This window comes from Prunus mume, linkage group LG4, assembly GCF_029339155.1.
Source record: "Prunus mume cultivar Tortuosa linkage group LG4, ASM2933915v1, whole genome shotgun sequence".
Lineage (NCBI taxonomy): Eukaryota > Viridiplantae > Streptophyta > Magnoliopsida > Rosales > Rosaceae > Prunus > Prunus mume.
This window is the reverse complement of record NC_142701.1, coordinates 3,819,004-3,826,051: the sequence shown is the minus strand read 5'-3', so window position 1 is coordinate 3,826,051 and position 7,048 is coordinate 3,819,004.

Genomic DNA, 7,048 nt, shown 5'->3' with positions numbered 1-7,048 from the left:
CCAGGAGTCTGTTTGTACAGCCTGCGAATCCCACATGGTTGGATAAAACTTTTTTAACCATTTGCCATTGATTGGGGCCGTATGAATTTCTCCATCCCTATCCTGCAACCTGTATGCCCCCATTCCGAGGATCTGATTGATTATGAAAGGGCCTTCCCATGTAGGCGACCATTTTCCATAACCACCACATGGGTTCCGAGGCGAATCGCTTCTGCGGACTATCTCCCTTCTTCAAAACTCTTGTTCTGACTCTCTTGTTATAGGCCCTTGATACCTGTTTTCCTGCCGGGAGTTTGTTGAGAGTGTCAGTGCGCTTGCATCCAATCCCTCAGTTCAGTGAGCATGGCACGGGAGTAGTTTTCTCCTACTAAGTCATGTTGGTGAGCAATTCGAGGGATGAACAGCCTATCTCCATAGGCAGAATTGCATCATGGCCGTAGGTTAACATAGGAGTCATGCGATCCTTCTCTTTTGAAGTTCTATATGCCCACAGAGTTTCTGACACTTCTCATGCCATTGTTTCGGATTCTTCTCAAGCATTTTCCTGATAATGTTGATGATCACTTTGTTGCTTGATTCCGCCTGTCCATTGGCTTGGGCATAATAAGGAGTGGATTGGAGCAGTCTGATTTTGAATGCCTCTGCCATGTCCAAAGCATTTCTCTGGATATGAAGGAGGATCCTCTATCGCCAGTTGTGATTGATTCTGGGATGCCAAATCTTTGTATAATCTGCTCTTCTATGAAAATGATGATCTCTTGAGATGTAGTAGATTTAACAGCCTTGGCTTCCACCCACTTAGTGAAATAGTCTGTGGCAACAATGATAAAGCAGTGCTGCTGGCTGCTGGCTGGATAGATCTTACCAATGAGATCCATTGCCCATCCTCTAAAGGGCCATGGTTTTACCACTGGATTCATGGGAACTGATGGAGCCTCTGGAGTGGGCCGTGTCTTTGACAAGATTCACACCCCTTGGAATAGTTAATGCAATCTTTCATCATGGTTGGCCAGAAGTAGCCATATCTCCTAATTAACCAGCACATTTTTCTCCCACCTTGATGCGCTCCACAGATTCCTTCATGGGTTTCCCCCATAACTTTCATGTATTCTTTCTTTCCGAGGCACCTTAAAAGCACCTCATCCTTGCTCTTTCGGACCAAATCTTCATTCCACATAAGGTAGTTTAAAGCCATGATTCTGACTCTCTTCTCGGAGGGCAAAGTTGGATATCGTAGATAGGTCATGATAGGATTTCTCCAATCATCTTCAAGGATGGTGTGGCAGAGTTGACATCTATCTCCATCCCCCGAGCAGAACAGATGGTAGGCTTTTCTTTCCTATCCTGATGATTCTTTGTACACAGTCTTCGGGCATTTGTACGCTGTTGCCACCGGGCCAATTCATTGGCTGCAAAATTTTCTTCCCTTGGGATATGTTCCCAAGTGGCTTCTCTGAATTCTCAGAAGATTCCTAGCTGCCACCAAGTAGACAGCCAAAGAAGGGCTTAGGCACTTGTATTCCCCAGCAATTTGTTTTAAAACCAGATGGAATCTCCGAATTTCCACAGATTGGATTCCTAGTTCTACCAGTATTTCTAAGCCAATGATTAAGGCCTCATATTCTGCCCTGTTGTTGGTGCATTGGAAATCCAATTGGAAAGAGTAGCAGTGTCTGATTCCAAGTGGTTCTTCTAAGACAATTCCGCCTGAAGTTATATCAGCTTTTGATCCATCAAAGTATAACTTCCAAGGTGCAAGATGAACTGAGTAGATAGGATTGTTGAGGCAGGTGTGAGCTCTGGTTAATAGATCTGCATTTGCTATGTCTAAAGAGTCCATATTTTCAATCTCCTCTCCGGGATGATCTGCTAGGAAGTCTGCCACAGCTTGTCCTTTGACGGCTTTCTGAGGAACATATCTGAAGGCAAATTCTGTCAAGGCCAAGGTCCATTTTCCAATTCTGCCTCTTAGCATTGGTCTTGTTAGCATGTATTTGATCAGATCTGTTTTGGCAAGGATATAGATGGTGTATGGCAGCATGTAATGTCGAGCTTTACAGCAGTGAAGTACAAGGCTAGGCAAAGTCTTTCAATTGCAGAATATTTTCTTTCCACTTCTGTTAGAGTTCTGCTTAGGTAATAAACCGCCTGTTCCTTTCCTTCCTTGTTATCCTGAACCAATAAACTTCCAATGGATACTTCTGATGCAGATAGACAAAGCTTGAGTGGTCTGCCTCTCCTTGGTGGGGACAGAACTGGTGGATTTGAGAGGTAATGCTTGATTTCCTCAAAAGCTTGTTGGTGCTGTTCTTCCCACTTAAAGGTTTGTTCTTGTTTTAATCTTAACAAAGAAGAAGAATTTGGATCTTTCCTGCAGAATTGGATATGAATCTCCTTAAAAAATTAATTTTTCCTAAGAGACTTTGCAATTCCTTCTTGTTCCTAGGTGGCAAAGCTTCTATGATGGATCTTGCTTTGTTTTTGTCGATCTCTATGCCTCTTTGGTGGACCAAGAATCCTAGGAAATTTCCCGCTTGAACTCCAAAAACGCACTTCTTTGGGTTCATTTTCAGTTTATGTTGCCTCATTCTTAGGAATGCTCTTCTTAGATTTGTCATGTGGTTTCCCTCCTCTGGTGATTTAATCACAACATCATCAATATAAACTTCAGGAATGTCCAATCATATCGTGGAAAAGAATTCATTGCCCTTTGATAGGCCTGCATTTCTCAAGCCAAAAGGCATTCAGTGTATTCAAAAGCACCTATACGCCTGGACACATGAAGGCTGTCTTGTGGATATCTTCTTCGCCATCATGATCTGATTGTAACCTGCGTTGCCATCCATAAAAGATAGCATCTGGTTGTGGGCAGCTCCATCTACTAGCATGTCTGCCATTGGCATAGGGTACTCATCCTTGGGAGAGGCTTCATTCAGGTTTACGTAATCCACGCGGATTCTGAGCCCTTGATTTTCCTTTTTAGAATGGTACAATATTAGCTAGCCAATCAAAGATAGATGGCAGGCCTGATGAATCCTGCCTTGAGCAGCCTTTCTATTTCTTCTTTGACTTTTAGTTCTGTGTCCATGGACATCCTTCTTCTGGCCTGCTTGACCGGAAGGTATCCCTCTTTGATTGGCAGCTTGTGTTCTACCAATTCCCTGTCTAATCCGCATCTCATGATAATGCCAAGCAAAACAATCTTTGAACTCTTGTAGAAGTGCAACGAGTTCATTCTTAAGTGGCTCTTTCAATAGTGCGCTGATAAAGGTAGGCCTTGGATCCTCCCCTGTTCCTAAGTTTATTTCCTGCAAAGGATCTTCTACCTCTGGCAGAGAGTCATCCAAAGGCGGTGGTGCAAAATCTAGCACTTCCTCCTGTAGTTCCTCTTCCTCCGGCTTTCCGTGCTTTCATGAGTGAATTCTGCCATATTGATGGCTGGATTCTGCAAAAAACTTTCTTTCCTCCCAGTATATCAACAATCTTTTTGTAATGGACCGGATTGTTGCAGCTCGATCCTTTTCTTGTTGATTGGGACTAGACATTAGTGCTATGGAAATTTAGAACAAAAGGTCTGCATTCCAATCCTCCAAGGAATTGGTTAGACCTTCTTCAATGAGCCTCTGGGCCGTGACACCATGGGGGCGGCCGTTCTGGTTGACTCCAAAGAAGGTGAAAGGACCAAGGTCATCATGATAATACCTTGCCTCACAACACATGGCAGAAGGTAGAAATGGCCGTGGATCGGCCTCTATTATCTCCATGTAGCCTTCTTCATTCCATAAAGCTAACTGTTGATGAAGAGTGGAAGGAACACATAGACTCTGGTGAATCCAGTCTCTGCCAAGCAATGCATTGTAAGTGGTAGAGGTAGTATCTACCACAAAGAATGCAACCTTCAGCTTCTTGCTTCCTACTAAAACATCCACATCTAGGATCCCAAGGGTTTTGGTGATGCCTCCTGCGAAATTGGTGACGGTCAGGCGGGTTGGAATTAAATCCTTTTCTGTTCTGCCCATTTTGCTCGGATTCGTGAGGAGAAGGTTGATGGCTGCACCTCCATCTACCATAGTTTTGGGAATAGGAACACCCCCAAAGTTTGCTGTTATAAACAAAGGGTGAGGTGGTTTGCCATTTCTTTGGTTGGTTTGGAGAAGCAAAGCGATCTGTAGCCAACTTGTGGGTTGTTCCATACATCCTGGGTATCTGTTTCTGTTACGGCATTTCTTCCACCAACTTGCATTCAAAACTTTCTTGGGAAAATACGTCTCCGTCAGTGCTCTTGTCCTTCTCTGCTCGAACTTTTCGCGGAATGAACACCATATTGATGCCTAGGTCAGACGTAACAAGTCCTCCAATTCTGCACCGAAGGCCTCAGTTTCCGCATCCAATTCTCCGTCATAATCCATCTGTTCTCCAACATACTCCTCCGTCCATTCTCCTAGTTCTTCTGTTCCGAGGAGCGCATTCTGGTCATCTGTAGATGGTTCATAATCCAGCTGCTCCTCTTCATATTCCTCAACCCAGTCTCCTTGCCCTTCTCCTGGAATAGGATCGGTTTTTTCCTCTGGTCGGGGAGTTTTAAGTAGATTTTCTGAGGCGGAGGTAGAATGGATAGAAGGTTTCTTTGAAGATTCTGCTTTTTCAACTTCTGTGGTTGAGAGATTGCTTGTTACATGCAGGAAATATTTACAGCTCTTTCCCTTTTTGGCGGATTGGCCTCTGGGAAGCACACATGCGTTTTCGTTATTGAGGAATGTGCGATCTTGTCTCGAACCCTCCTCCTTTGGGTTCTTGTCAGCTCCATTGTTGTCTGCCACTTTTCCCGACAGAATACCACGCCTTCAATGATGGCCGCCAAAGGTTTATCACTTGGGCACTCTTATTGATTTTTCTTCCTTGGGCTTAGTCATTCTTCTTTGGATTGACAGCGTAGGGTAGTTTCTCTGTCGGCCTTATCTCGGGCGTGGTTCCAATCCGGTCAAAAACACTTGGAGTGGGCAGATCCTGTTTTCGGGATTACCTCCATTTCGACCTCACACTTGCACTGCTGCGAGCACTATTCGGTGAAATGGTTGCTTTTGGTCTTTCCATAGTTTCCTTTGAAACTATTGCCTTCTCTACTGAGTCGACCTCTATAGTTATTCATCCTTCTTTCGTTACGCCAATTTAGGTTGACCATATTAACTTGTGGCGGGAAAAGGATCTATGGTGACGGATGGAGGTTTTACGCTAGCTTGACCTTCTGCTATTATCCCTTCTGTATAACATCTCTGAAACAACACAACTATTGGTAGAATGATTCCAAGAATTGTGCCATCTGCAATCTTATGTCGCCCTTGAGTTCTTTGGTTTGGGCATTCTGTGAGGCGTCTCTATTCCTTTCTGTAGCAACATTTCATCAAACAAAGCATCTACTTTGGTCGGATCGAAGGAATATACTTTGTTCTGCATAGGTTTGTTTGGAACGAACCCTCCTGTGAATGGTGGCGGCTTTTGATCCCTTGGAGGTTTTGTAAGGGTTTTACAACTGATGGGATGCTTTAATTTTGCCATTTCCGCAACTGCAACCTCTCTCTCCTCCGATTCCTCTGCATCTTCTTCTGACTCCACTTCAATCATATGTATTGAGGAAGAAGGGGATTTGTAATACGTGCCTTTGGAAGAGTTTCTCTTCTTTGTTCCTCTCTGAGCAATTCCTCGTACTTTGCTTTATCGCGATTCTGCAGATCTCCAAACAACATCCCATCAAATCTTTTCCTCAAAGAAATTTTGAGGGCGCCTGAGCCATTTGGATGAAGTGTCTTTCTTCGATGGGGATTCGGCACTTCATTTTGAGCTTCTGAACCTGTTTATAAAGTCTTGGGCAGGTTCATTTTCACTGTTTGAGGCGGCAAGGTCACGATGGTGACTTTGGTTGAATCCTGTAATAGTAGTCATGGAAGACGCTCTCCATTTGCTCCCAAGTCGAATAGAATTTGCTAGCGAGTTAGTGTACCAAGTGAAAGCTTGTCCAGAGAGAGAATTCCCAAAGTCTTAGCTTTAATGGGTTATTCTCTATGGCTATGCATTGGGTGGAAAATCTGCCTACGTGCTCAACTGATGAAGCATGAGGATCCTCTCCGTTGAATAAAGTGAAGTTTGGTACTTTAAAACACAGGGACAAGGGTATCTGATCGATGTAAGGTGGATATGGCTTCCTATAGGTGGGCCTTTCCCCCCTCCTGGCTTCAGCTCTATCATTTCCCTGATCATCCTCTGCAATGCCCCACGTCATTTAGAGCATTAACGGGAGGGGTTTTGTCCTTGTTGAGCAAATCGTGGTTACGCCTATATGGTCTAAGCGAACTTCTTCCTCGTGCTCCTCCGACTCTTCAGTCTGGTGGTTCCTCCAGCTTGCCCCCGCTTGTTTACATGCGTTATTAGCATAAGGATAGTTTCCCCCTCTGCCTCTCCTTCCTCTTGCAGGTGGAGGGAATGGATTGGGGTCCATCCTTCCGGGCCTGTAGGGTAATATTGCTGGCTGTTCAGCAGAATTTCCATAGGAGATCTTGTGGGGCCGCTTGCTGCGGAACAAGCCGAGGCTCTAGCCGATTCTCGAGGACTTGTCTGGGCGAGCAGAGCTTCGGCCGTATTAGGGCGAGACGTTCTTGGACAGGAAAAACCATTTCCGTGTCGGCTGGATTTCTCCCGTTACGGTATCCTCGCTACTGCACCAAGAGGATTCTCTTGATATGGCCATGCCAATCCGGTGGGGACCATAGGGAAGGTCTAGTTGTCTTTGGACCACCTCGGGATTGGGAATTCAGCCATGGCGACCTCCGATCCTTCTGATTGCTCGTTGACCTGCCATTGCATCATGGTCATATTATTTAGGTATCTTGGCTCCTTTGTGTTGTGACCTTTTGTCGTAATACGATTCTCAGAGTTCATCCTTACGAGCCGGTCCTGGACCTCCGCCTCCTGTCTTTGCCATGTCTTTGAATGCCGAGCATCACTTTCTTACGATTCGACCCTTCCACGAGGGCCACTTGGTTTATTTCCATGT